Raw genomic sequence first — 14,576 nt, 5'->3', positions numbered from 1 at the left:
TATGAGAAAGTTAGAGATGACTATTTGTTGATTCCAATCCAGGATTCACTGACTTCTTTCAACAAAAAACAACATAGTTTATTCTTAGGAGTTTTACAACATTTAGTAATTAAAATGGCTGAGTGTTTTATACATGTGTGTGTTTTACTCATGTCTACAAATAATTATTTCCTTCAAATTCCTTCCTAACTAACCACCAAAATTTTCTCTACCTTTCAGGGGTTTCTTAAAACAAACAATCAAAACTTTGAGTTTTCTTAATGAATCTAGAATGTGCCTAGAAGAGGAGTATTGATGGAAACATGACTAGTTTCTAAAATTTTGAAATCTTAATGAAATCAGACACTTCCTCTATCAGCTGGTACCTGTAAACCAATAGCTCTTCAGCTAGGAGTGAGGCATCCTGACCTTTCTCTCTCAGATGGTAATTTTCTTGTTGATCTGGTCATGTTTTGTGTATACACTCATAATACATAAATTCACATGTTCAAGACCTCTGCTCTCTGTGTTTAAAACCTCTATATTACAACAAGGAGGTACCTAACATTCTTACTGTCTCTTCTTCCATGATGAACCCCGAATATTAGAAGGAAGAGTTTTGACATAGATATTCTATGTTTTATTTGGGCTTTCCATAAACTTTTATTTTCAGACCTTTAACGAATGAATTTGTGTTAATTAACATATTATGGCAAAATGTCTTCTTTAATGAGAGAGGTACTCATCCCTGCATATAAAGGTTATAGTATAGTGGCCCATTTACTTCCATAACCTTTATGCAGAATAACAGTATTAAGGATGAAGCAAGTTGACTCCTCTTAATAACAGTAGTCTTCCTGTTACATGATCAAAGATCTTTCATCTTTGTTTACTCTGTAACTCATTTCTCTATCTTCTAGAGTATGACTTGTCCCTTACCCTGACTATATCTTTACATCCTTCCTTCCCCTAGCCACAAGATGGTATGCCAAGTACTCTTCACCTTCACTCTGATTCTGTATTTAGCTTGCCAAGTGCCTGTGTTGTGAGATTCCTACTAAAGATCTATTTTATGGGTTAACCCTATATAAATACCCTAGAAAATCAACTCATATCTATTCTCCCATGCCCACATTAGGGAAGATAGATGTGGGATCAAGTTTTCTATGCACAAAAGTAAAGCTTGCTTGATTCAGTCAAAATTTAGTTTGATGGTCTTAATTCTAATTTGGTGTGACTACACCAAGTATAAGTATATTCTAGACACATATTCTTGACCCTGATAATGGGGAAATACAAGTGTTCCATCTGGTGAAATGGATGTTCATTTCTTCATGAAATGGTTATTTTCTTGCAAGATGGTCATGACAATATTTCACCCAACTCTTGGTATAGCTCTGAGAGATCACAGCTGGATAAGATTTATGATTAATTCTAGCATCGTTTTTCAGCACTCTTTATGGAGTCACTATGGATGAAGTTTCTATGTGAAGAACAGCTTGATTTTCTCCATGTTCTATGATTCAAGTATATGCTATCTTATAGGTTATTGGTGTTGTTCTCAGTTTTATTCAGTTTATTTTTCATCATTGAAACACATAGCCTGCCCCATTTTATAGTAAAGTACAGAAGAACATAGCCAGTCAAATCTAAAAAGTTTATGTGAGGAAGTTGAAGTAAAAAAAAAAATACCATGGTATCACAAGTAGCACTGGAGAGCATTAGAACACGCAAAACAGGCAGTACATTGAGCTCCATAGAGACAGCGCCGGGGCAAGCGAGAGCCGGACGGGCACTGGGCGACTCTGTGCCTCGCGGAGGAAAATCAACTAAACATGGGCAAAGGAGATCCTAAGAAGCCGAGAGGCAAAATGTTCTCATATGCATTCTTTGTGCAAACCTGCCGGGAGGAGCACAAGAAGAAGCACCCAGATGCTTCTGTCAACTTCTCAGAGTTCTCCAAGAAGTGCTCAGAGAGGTGGAAGACTATGTCTGCTAAAGAAAAGGGGAAATTTGAAGATATGGCAAAGGCTGACAAGGCTCGTTATGAAAGAGAAATGAAAACCTACATCCCTCCCAAAGGGGAGACCAAAAAGAAGTTCAAGGACCCCAATGCACCCAAGAGGCCTCCTTCGGCCTTCTTCTTGTTCTGTTCTGAGTACCGCCCAAAAATCAAAGGCGAGCATCCTGGCTTATCCATTGGTGATGTTGCAAAGAAGCTAGGAGAGATGTGGAACAACACTGCAGCGGATGACAAGCAGCCCTACGAGAAGAAGGCTGCCAAGCTGAAGGAGAAGTATGAGAAGGATATTGCTGCCTACAGAGCTAAAGGAAAACCTGATGCAGCAAAAAAGGGGGTAGTCAAGGCTGAAAAGAGCAAGAAAAAGAAGGAAGAGGAAGATGATGAGGAAGATGAAGAGGATGAGGAAGAGGAGGAAGAAGAGGAAGACGAAGATGAAGAAGAAGATGATGATGATGAATAAGTTGGTTCTAGCGCAGTTTTTTTCTTGTCTATAAAGCATTTAACCCCCCTGTACACAACTCACTCCTTTTAAAGAAAAAAATTGAAATGTAAGGCTGTGTAAGATTTGTTTTTAAACTGTACAGTGTCTTTTTTTGTATAGTTAACACACTACCGAATGTGTCTTTAGATAGCCCTGTCCTGGTGGTATTTTCAATAGCCACTAACCTTGCCTGGTACAGTCTGGGGGTTGTAAATTGGCATGGAAATTTAAAGCAGGTTCTTGTTGGTGCACAGCACAAATTAGTTATATATGGGGACAGTAGTTTGGTTTTTGTTTTTCTTTTCTTTTGGTTTTATTTTTGGGTTTTTTTTTTCCATCTTCAGTTGTCTCTGATGCAGCTTATACGAAGATAATTGTTGTTCTGTTAACTGAATACCACTCTGTAATTGCAAAAAAAAAAATTGCAGCTGTTTTGTTGACATTCTGAATGCTTCTAAGTAAATACAATTTTTTTTATTAGTATTGTTGTCCTTTTCATAGGTCTGAAAGTTTTCTTCTCGAGGGGAAGCTAGTCTTTTGCTTTTGCCCATTTTGGGTCACATGGATTATTACAGTGTGTATCTTTTCATGTAGTTAGCTGGAAAAAAGCTTTTGTCCACACACCCTGCATATTATGGTAGGGGTAACATTTTCATCCATAGTTAAAGAATCTCCAAAAACGTGATTAGTTGAATAAGAGATTATATAACCTACTTGGCAAAGCAAGGAGTGATCAATTCTGTCACACCATGGGATTATTAGAATCAAGCAATCTGAAAGTCTGTCCTTGAAGGACTAATAGAAAAGTATGTTCTAATCCTTACATGAGGACTCTCCTTTAACTGCCATTACTATGTAATGACAGTTATATTTTGCAGTTTTCCCCTACTAAAGACCTGAGAATGTATCCCCAAAAGCGTGAACTTAAAATACAAGACTGCCATACTATTCATTGACCTTAGTCCCAGCGAAGGCTATCATGAGAACGCTGGCTATAATGCATTTGCCCTACTATCTAAATACGGATTGCTCAGGAAACTTGACTGTTTAAAGGTATATTTAATTGAGCCAGCTTTTAAAGTTATGCCACATTTAAAATGAAGGGTATATTTTCCTATATTGTGGTTTGTCCCTTTATAAATCAGATACAAGGAAAGAGGATAAACTTTGCATATTAGTACCAGTTGTCCAATCCATTTGCTTTTTCTTTATAAAACCCAAACTCATTCATTAATCATGTTTAATCTGCTTAGTTTAGGGAACAATTTGGCAATTTTGTGGGGTTTTTTTGAGATTATCGTTCTCTTAAAGTGCCAGTGTTTTAAAATAGCGTTCTTGTAATTTTACACGCTTTTGTGATGGACTGCTGTTATATAATTTTGACTTGGGTTCTTTACATTTGCGTTTGTTAATGTAATTTGAGGAGGAATACTGAACATGAGTCCTGGATGATACTAATAAACTAATAATTGCAGAGGTTTAAAAAAAAAAAAAAAGAACACGCAAAACAATATAATATAAATTGATTTATATCTTTTACAATATAAATTGAAACATATATAATTGAATCATTATTTTAATCATATGATTACATCATAATTTTAGAATACAAATAATCCCAGGAAAATATACATATGATATATGTGTGTGTGTGTATATATATATATATATATATATATATATATATATATTGCAGAAAACAAACTAAAAAAAATTTTTTAATGTTTTCTTTTAAAAAACAAAATATAAAATGATGCAGGAGAACAAACAAAAAAACTGTAAAATGTTTTCTTTTAAAAAATTAATTATACTTGCATTAACTCCATGCTTTCTCTTTTTTCCCTCCAATCCTTTCCATGTACACCTCTGAATCTCTCTCAAATTCATGGCCTATATTTCTTTAACTACTCTAACATACAATCCCCCACACTAACACACATATGTGTACACACACAAGCATATGTATGTGCGTTTGTGTGTATAAGTCTGTGTGTGGGAGAGTATTTAAATAAAACGTCCTTTCTCTATAAAATGTTACTTGTATGTAATAGATTTAAGGTCTAACCAGTTTGTTGAGTTAAAGTGTAAAGTACTGTGTCTGCCCTACCATGGGGTTAGGACCACTCAGGGAGACAAAGGTACAGGGAGTTTGACTGCACTCTCTCCACAACAGTGCAGGGTGGGTGTTGGGCTATGGGAAGTCACAAGACCTCACTCTGGGGGTGGCGAAGTGCAGTCTGACGTGCCTGGGGACTGTTGGAGTTGGCTCAGGAGTCTCCATGCCTGTGACAAGTCCAGAGACTGACTGGTTTTCAGGCTCTTGGGACTCCAGGAGCAAACGGGAGCCATAAAAGAGCCAAGAATGAGGTCGGGGCTACAGGCTGTATTGGCCCACAGCTGAAGGGGTGAGAAAGGCAGAGAAGATCTGGCTGTGTCCTGCTGGATCTTGGCTTGTATTGGTGATTGCTGTGGCTGGAAACACGGAAAGGTCTTCTGTGGGATATTAGTTGGTAGCTCTGTAGGTAAATGCTCCATTGTTCTCAATAGTGGATACTCTTGAAAAAAACAATTCATGGATTTAAGATGTTTATTGTCATGGAGGAAAGTGGATGAGATACTATATCCCAGTACCTCAGGGAAGGCCTGAGATTAAATACCATTTACAGGGTAGAGGATCTGGGAAGGAATGCTTAATTGCTTTCACCCTTCTGGCCTTAAGGTCCTTCATTAATATGGAGATCTGTCATGAAGATCCGTGGCCTGTAGTTATGCCCTCTACCTGTGGCATTGCCCTACATGACTAAAGCACATAAATCTACGGAAGGCGGGGTTTCCTGAGTAGTCTCCAGTGGTTTCTAGCCTGTATTCCACCAGTAACCAGGCTGCCTTTCACAGTTCTACACCAGCTAGTGTTGGATGAAAATTTATAGGCTCTTCTCTTGGGAAGAGTATTTCTCCCAATCTCAGTATTTCTTGGTTGTCTCTAATTATCTGTCTGTGGTTAGTGCCTGATGATATTCACACTGTGCATGTTACCATTTATGTTAGTACATTCCTCTTTCAGGGTTTGTGTAGGAAGCCATGTTTTTGGTACTTCATGGGTGTAGCCTTTCTAACATTTCTAAGAGATGGATTCTCATAGTAAACATCCTGTTGCTCTACATTTTGCAATCTTTCTAACATACCTACCAGTAAAATTGCTGAAGATTGTAAAGACCACACAATACACTTCAATGCTATTCTTGAAATTATCTATAGGAGATTTGCATGGAATATATTAGATGATCTCTAACATTCACACATACACTCTCTCTGATATTCGTTTCTCACACTCTCTATAATCTCTCTCTTCACCTCTCTCTCACACTGTCTTATCATTGATATATTACACAACAATGAATGTATGTGATAATCTGTAAATATTTTGTGTGATTTAAATTTACTAAAAATTTCAGCAGAAATTTTGGGAGAGGTCTTTTATGGTGGAATCTCTTAAACTTATTATCTGAAAAAAGATTTTTTTCCTGTTTGCATACATTTCTTTCATTCTCTTGTTTTATTTCCTTAGCTTATGAGTTTAACTCAAAGCGTTTTATTGAGTAGTATTGTAAAGACTAGAAAATCTTGTCTTGTTCCTCATTGTAGTGGAATGCTATCTTTTTTTCCCAATTTAATATTATGTTGGCCTAAGTTTGCTACATGTAGTCTTTACTATGATAAGGTATAAGCCCTGCATCCTTATCATCTCCGTGACTTTTATGATGAACTGATGATAACAATTACATTTTCATATCTGTTATGAAAATTATTTAAATACATCAGAGGGCTTCTACCTCACGTGTGGTTATTGAGTTCGTAGAGAAAATACATACAGTTTTATAATTCTAATAAGTCTTAATCAGCACAAGACCAATTTCCTATCAGTCACCTCAAATTATTTCTTACCACTTACTATGATTCATCTGGGCTGCTCTTATCTCCAATTGGCTAGCCAACAGAGCCATAATTTTATGTCTCAGCTATTCCATGATGGTTTCTCATTATCTCTCCTTCAAGCCTTTCTCCATTATCACTTACCCAAATCCCAAGAAACCAAAACAACAACTATGTCTCTTCGACTCAGCTATGAGCTGTTGGCAGCTTTTTTTCTCCAATCAGAAATAACTTGAACATGGTCAAGGGACTACTTGCAAACTCCAGGTCCTGAGGGCCGTCATTTACCATTATAATAGACACTAAAAGGCAAAAGATGTTAGGTGACAAGCTGCAAAAAGCATGCTGGATCTTCCCCTTGCATTCTGGGGAATAAATGCAAAGCTACCATAGGTAGCGAGTACTCAAGAGACAGACAGCACAGCCTTCTTTTGCTACTAAATCTGACCCAGCTTGTAGTTGTCACATTTTCAGCACAGACAACTCTCATTAAGTCAGAAAGTCCAGGAACAGCAATGTGTCTACACAACTTCTTTCAGGGACATTTCCCATGCAACCCATGTGTGAAAGATATTTTGTTCCATTATTATGATATGTATGAGCTGTTAACATTTTAATCACTATACTAGCGTCCCCCTATATGCAGACAAGAGGAACCGCGAGTCAAAGTTGGGAACAGTTTTTATACTGAGTTCACAAGGGAAACCACAAAGCCTGACCTTCCCAGGTCTGGCCTCTAGGTCACTCAGATTATGACAATGAGTGTCCTGGAATGTGTCTGTGTGCTCTGGGCCTTCCTTTCGCTCAGGTGGGTTCCCTTCCCTGTGGTCTGAGGAATGTTAATCAGCCTCTCCTTTTTTCTTCTGAATGTTAATCTAGCAAGTGTCCTCTGACTAAGGAATGTGCCTCTCCTGAGATGTGTCCTGGGAGAGTGGGATTCTTTAAAATTTAAGTTCAAATCAAGACCCAAAAGTCCCACAGAGCAAAAGAAAGGACAAACTCATGTTAGATAGGAGTGCCAGTGCAAACTTCCTCCACCCCTTATTGGTATGAGTTGAAGCAGGGACTCCAGTAAACCAGGTGTACTTACAGGGTGCTACTTTAGAACTGCCACAAAAGTGCAATAAAACATCTGTTTCTGACTTGTTGCAAGGCTAAAAGCCTTCCTGCCTTCCTTATTGGCTAAGGTTGGGATCCCTATGACCTCAAAAACATCTTCCTCATTTATTCCCAAGGGACTATCAGAAAACACTGACTACTCATCTCACCAATGCCTCCTACAGGACCATCAGGGAACACTGGATGCACAGATCTTCAATGCCTCCAACGGGGCCAGCAGGAAGTCCTTACTTCATAGCTACACACTGCTGTGTACAGGGGACAAATTCAGTCTTCAGGCCAATTCCAGATATGAGTCACTAGATATAATTACTTGAAATATGGATGCCCAGTTTTCTTCTCTGCAATTAGGAGACATCTGATTCATGGGGAATATGTGGTTGCTGTGAGCTGCCAAGTCACCTATCTCAGAGTTGGGCATTAGGATTTGAGGTGTGGGATGCTGTTTGTTTTGAAACAGTGTCATGAATTCTAGACTGGCCTCAAACTCTGTATGTTGGAAGATGACTTTGACTAAATGCTCCTCTTGTCTCTGACTCCCAATACTGAGATTCTGACCATGAACCACCAGATTTGATTTGATGCTGGCCAAGAACACTGGGACTCCTGCATGGCTACACACTGAACTATAAAACTAGACATATGATTGTTGTTGTTGTTGATGTTGTTGGTGTTGGTGTTGGTGTTGGTGGTGGTGGTGGTGTGTGTGGTAGTAGTGGTATTTTCAAAGACTTATACTGCCACCAAAGTAGACTACTGCTATCTATATAGTCCAGGGTGGCTTTGAATTTAAGGCAATTATCCTGTCTACTAAGCCTGCTTAGTCTTGAAATTATAAGTATATACGTTCATACTAGCTCTGACACCTAGTCTTAAGAAAAACCCAAACTCCCTATAATTGGAAAAATGTAAGGCAAATGAGATTGCTTAAGGCTTGAAGGGACTAAACCTTTAAACAGTAAGTTTGAGGCTTCATCTTCCAATTTTCCTCACTGTGTTTGGGCTGTTTGGGCTGTTTGGGCTGAGGCTTGTAGTGGATTGTGGCTTCTCTTCTGTCCATTGTTCTGCATAGAGAAATTAGATGTGATCAGCTGGAGAGATGGTAGTTAGAACACACCTGAAGAGCAATGTTGTACAGGGACAGCCTTGAAAACTTCTGCATATTCAACTGAGTTTTCTTGAGATGACCTGGAACTGCGAAAGTCTCCTTTCCCTCCCTCCAACCAGCTGAATTCTCTATAGCTTCAGAAGAGGGAAATACAGCTACAGATAATACTGGTAGCACTTGGGAATATTATCAGTAGGAAGAAGAAATCATGTATAGAGGAAGGAAAAATGTAGGGTTAGTGGTACAGACTTTAAAGTTTATAAAAGGACTGGGGAGGCAGGAGGATTGAGAAATTATGTCAACTACAAAATGAGTCCAAGGCTAGCCTGATCTACAGAGTGACTCCTCAGTTGGGATAGCTCTTCTGTGGCATGTAGGAATCCCCATGTTTCACCCCAGAACCAAATAAATCAGACTTGTTAGATAAATCCTATAATCTCTACATTTAATAGCAGGAGACAGAGACTTCAAAGTCGAGGTCATCCATAGCTACATACTTTAAACAACATCAACAACAACGACAACAACAACAACATAAAACTAGGAGAAAAGAGAGTTATTGGCAAACCTGTGGAGTGCCATGGCCATTCAGTTCCAGGCAATTATGTCCTGTGTGTTTCAAAGTTAATAAGAAACTCCCTCCTCTGTCTTTCTATTTTGAAGTTTTGAAGAGGACCAACTTCACCTCCATTGCTTCTGAGCATTAGGTTGGAGGTTAGCCTCTTTGAAAATTCAAAAACTCCTCTGGGAAGCCAGGCCAGATGTCTGGAAGCCAGTATGTTTATAGGCCTGTCTTGCATAAGAGATGTCAACACCAGAACAGATCTATCCAGGTAAAATCTGAGGCTGGAAGGGTTGCCTTTTCACTATGTGTTGTTCAGAGAAGAGGGCTGAGATTCAAAAAAGCCACAAAGTACTAGATTAAAAAGTAGTCCTCTGACCTGTCCTCCAGCCTGGATAACTATCAGAGATTGTCCTATCGAAAGTGGCTTCTTTTGCTCTTCTTCCAGGGAGCATGGTCTTCTTTATGATGTAGACTTCTCTCCTTAGAGAATTCTCCATACTCATCATGTCCCACCTGTCCCAGAATTGGTTCCCAAATTGAGAATGAGGCCTGCAAGTGCCTCAGTTTGAATCCTCTGGAGGGCGAGTTCTGCAGTACATTTACATGTAGCTATAAACGTTCCATTGGGCCTGATTTTATTTTATTTATTTTTTTAATTTCTCCTTGCAAGTTTGGTTTTAGCCATATCATGGAGGATCTGCCTCATATGTTCCATGGTAGCTCACATATCCACCAATTTTATAGGGAAATATATAAGCCTTACAGTTAGTTCTTACCATCCAACCTGAAAGAGACCATATCAAGGTAGAGGACATTACCTATAAACAAAATAATACCTGCTTTTGGCTGAGACAGAAACCTAGCTGATCTGCTCCTGTGGAGACACCATATCCTGAGCTATTCTAGAGGAGCACTCAGAGCAGTGGGTATGAACCCCCTCCCACTCCCTATAGGAGTTACAGCTGGGAGACAGGGTCACTCAGGACCCATCAATAACCCAAACCCTGCCACTCTGGAATACACATTTCACTTCTGCCCCTTACCTGGTTCTTTTGGCTGGGGCAGACACCTAGCTGCTCTGATCCTGTGGAAACACTGTATGCTGAGCCATCCTAGAGGAGCCACTGCACTCAGAGCAGCAGACATTTAGCTGGTCTGCTCCTGTGGAGACACCATACACTGAGCCATCCTAGAGGAAAAACTGCACTCAGAGCAGTAGGATTTCAAGATCCCAAAGGTGATCTGAGTCCCAGGAGTTCTACCACCCAGGAGCTTAGGATCATAAGATCTCAGAAACATCTGGGCTCTGATCAGAACCCAGTTTCCCAACATAGCAAGCCCTGGATACCCCATCACACCGGAAAAGCATGTTTCAGATTTAAAATCACTTCTCATGATAATGAGAGAGGACTTTAAGAAGGACATCAGTAACTTCCTTAAAGAAGTACAGGAGAACACAGGTGAACAGGTAGAAGCCCTTAAAGAGAAAACACTAAAATTCCTTAAAGAACTGCAAGAAAACACAATGAAGGAATTAAACAAAAACCATCCAGGATCTAAAAATGGAAATAGAAACAAGAAAGAAATCTCAAAGGGAGACTACCCTGGAGATATAAAACCTAGGAAAGAAATCAGGAGTCAAGAAGCAAACATCACCAAGAGAATAAAAGACATAGAAGAGAGAACCTCAGGTGAACATTTACACAACTGTCAAAGAAAATGCAAAAAGTGGTCTCCGAACACAAAACATCCAAGAAATCCAGGACACATGAGAAGACCAAACCTAGGGATAATAGGGATAGATGAGAGTGAAGATTCCCAACTTAAAGGGTAAGTAAATATCTTCAACAAAATTATAGAGGAAAATTTCCATAACATAAAGAACGAGATGCCCTTAAACATACAAGAAGCCTACAGATCACCAAATAGACTAGACCAGAAAAAGAAATACCTCCCGTCACATAATAATCAAAACATCAAATGCACAAAACAAAGAAAAAATACTAAAAGCAGTAAGGGAAAAAGGGCAAATAACATATAAAGGCAGATCTATAAGAATTACACCAGACTTGCACCAGAGACTATAAAAGCCAGGAGATCCTGGACTGACATCATACAGACCCTAAGAGAACACAAATGCCAGCCCAGACTACTATGCCCAGCAAAACTCTCAATCACTATAGATGGAGAAACCAAGGTATTCCATGACAAAGCAAAATTTGCACAACATCTTCTGACAAACCCAGAACTTCAAAGGATAATTGTTGGAAAATGCCAACAGAAGGAAGGAAACTACAACCTAGAAAAAGCAAGGAAGGAATCTTCCAACAACCCCAAAAGAAGATAGCTACACAAACATAATTCTACCTCTAATAACAAAAATAACAGGAAGCCACAATCATTTTCCTTAATATCTCTTAATGTCAATAGACTCAATTCTCCAATAAAAAGACACAGACAATCAGACTGGATATACAAACAGGACCCAGAATTTGACAGACACTACCTCAGAGTAAAAGGATGGAAAACAATTTTCCAACAAAATGAACCCAAGAAACAAGCTGAAGTAGCCATGATAATATTAAATAAATAAATAAATAAATAAATAAATAAATAAATATTAAATAAAACCAACTTTCAGCCAAAAGCAATCAAAACAGATTAGCATCTGTTCCCATTTCCCTTCATGACCTCCATGGACCATTACCCACAGGGAAAGCACAGATACTCTCACTTTGACCTGCCTCACATCTTTGCCTTGTAGGGCCCTCCCTCAAAACCCCATCTTCCATATGCCTATAGCATCAACATCTCCAAGTTAGTATGTCTTAACTCTCCTGCTCTCCTCTTGTGCAAAGGCAATACAAATGCCTGTATCAACCCCTCATTCCAAGGTTTCTGCACCCCCTAATTTTTCCCTATATTTATCACTAAGAACTTAAAGAACTCACCTTGTGGATGGGAAGAAGTCAAAAGAAGACACAGATTTTCATCCCTCTGCTCATTGGACTAGGCCCCACTGGCTCACTGGGTGCAACAGGAAATACTGGAGCAGCCCTTGTCCAAACACAACATCTGACCAGCAACTTCCAAGACAAGCTTGTCAGGCAATGGCCTCCAATACAGACAGCCTTAAGTCTTTTTAATGAATGCCAGATAACCTCCTTAGCAGAAGTTGCTCTCCAAAACTGGAGAGTCCTGAACCTAAGAACTGCTGAACCGGAAGGCACTTGCATTTTGCTCAGGGAGGAATTTTGTTTCTGTCTCAATGAATCTGGACTGGTAGAACAAGATATACAAATGCTCAAAGAGCTCTAGGGGAACCTCCCAGCATGTTATACTCCCAATTAACCTACCCCTTTGTTAACTAATACCTTGGTTTTTGGATTCTTCCCCTCCTTGGCACCATACAAATAATTGGAGCTTTGCTTCTTTTGTATCCTTGCTTCATTCAGTTCTAAAGCAACAGATGTGTAGTATTTCAAGATCAATAAACTAATGGGGTCTTGGTTCAGTATCAAACTATCTCCAACATAGGAGAGAGGTTTTCTGATGACACATAACTGTAAATTGAAATAACATAACAAAGGATCACAGACAGTAAGAGCTGCTCATTGGAAAGGGCAACCATCCTCTCCCCTCATCATAGCATGGACTGTGAATCAATGTACCAAGAAAATCAGGTTCAAGAGAAGATGATAAAGTCTACATATACTCCAAAACCCACAGTGTTAAGACTGAAGAGCTGTCTCTGAAATCCAGAATGTCTGCTATTCTTGCAGCAGACGTGTATTTGGTTCTCAAGGCCTAGGTAAGGTGGACCACAACTGTTCTAACTCCAGCTGTAGGAGAACCTACACCTCTGGCATCTAAGGGTGCCCACATAGCACACTCGTAGGCACTGAAAGTCACTTAAAATAGTGATATAGATTATTCTATATAATTTTATTTATATGACCTTTATTTTTAAAATTAATTTTATTGCAGGTTTTATTTGCATTTCAGATATTATCCCTTTTTCATATTTACACCACACCCAAAAACCCCTATCCCTTCCCCCCTTCACCTGCTTCTATGAGGATGTGCACCCACCCACCCACCCACTCCCACATCCCTGTCCTCGAATTCCTCAACACCAGGGCATCTAGCCTTCATTGGAACAAGAACCTCCCCTCCTACCGATTCCTGACAAAGCCATTCTCCCCTACATATACAGCAGGAGTCATGGGTCCCACCCTGTGTGCTCTCAGGCTTGTGGCTTAGACCCTGGGAACTTTGGTTGGTATTGTTGCTCTCCCATTGGGGCCACAAATCCCTTCAACTCCTCATTCTTCTCTCTAACTCCTCCATTGAGAACCCTATGATCAATTCAATGGTTAGTTGTGAGCATCCATCTCTGTATATGCCAGGCTCTGGCAGACCTCTAAGGAGACAGCTATATTAGGCTCCTGTCAGCATGTACGTTCTGGCATCCACATCAGAGTCTGCCTTTGGTGTCTGCACATGAGATAGAGACCCAGATGGAGTAGTCTCTTGACAGCCCCTCCTGCAGTTTCTATCTCAAACTTTGTCTCCCTATTTGCCCCCATGAGTATTTTGTTTCTCCTTCTAAGATGGAACGTAGCACCCACCCTTTGGTCTTCTTTCTTCATAAGCTTCATGTGGTCTGTGGGTTGAATCTTGAGTACTGTGAGCTTTTGGGGAATATCCATTTATCAATGAGTGCATACCATGCATGTTCTTTTGTAATTGGCTTACCTCACTCAGGATATTTTCTAGTTCCATCCATTTGTCTAAGAACATCTCGAATTCATTGTTTTTAATATCTGAGTAATACTCCATTGTGTAAATGTACCATAATTTCTGTATCCCTTCCTCTGCTGAAGGACATCTGGGTTCCTCCCAGCTTTTGGCTATTATAAATAATGCTACTATGAACAGAGTGGAGCATGTGTCCTTGTTATATGTTTGAACATCTTATGGGTTATGCCCGGGAGTGATGTCTGGGTCGTCAGGTAATGCTATGTCCAATTTTCTGAAGAACCACCAGACTGATTTCCAGAGTGTTTGTATCAGCTTGCAATCCCAGCAACAATGGAGGAGTGTTCCTCTTTCTCTACATCCTCTCCAGCATATACTGTGACTGAGTTTTTAGTATTAGACATTCTGATTGGTGTGAGGTGGAATCTCAGGTTTGTTTTGACTTGTGTTTCCCTGATGACAAGATATGTTAGGTGTTTCTTGACCATTTGATATTCCTCAGTTGAAAGTTCTTTGTTGAGTTCTGTACCCCCTTTTTAATAGGGTTACTTGATTCTCTGGAGTCTAATTTCTTGAGTTCTTTGTATATTTTGGATATTAGTCCTCT

The 14,576-nt window shown here is 39.5% G+C and overlaps 1 pseudogene across 1 annotated transcript; it reads left to right on the top strand.

Annotated features, from left to right (window-relative positions):
• The first annotated feature begins 1,805 nt into the window (after positions 1–1,805).
• On the top strand, positions 1,806–3,959 carry LOC114633098 (annotated as a pseudogene). Its single transcript, XR_003713173.1, has one exon. The product of XR_003713173.1 is annotated as a high mobility group protein B1 pseudogene (transcript).
• The last annotated feature ends 10,617 nt before the right edge of the window (positions 3,960–14,576 follow it).

The sequence above is a fragment of the Grammomys surdaster genome, unplaced genomic scaffold, assembly GCF_004785775.1.
Source record: "Grammomys surdaster isolate TR1022 unplaced genomic scaffold, NIH_TR_1.0 520, whole genome shotgun sequence".
In the NCBI taxonomy this organism is placed as follows: Eukaryota; Metazoa; Chordata; class Mammalia; order Rodentia; family Muridae; genus Grammomys; species Grammomys surdaster.
This window is presented reverse-complemented; position numbering and strand designations above follow the sequence as displayed.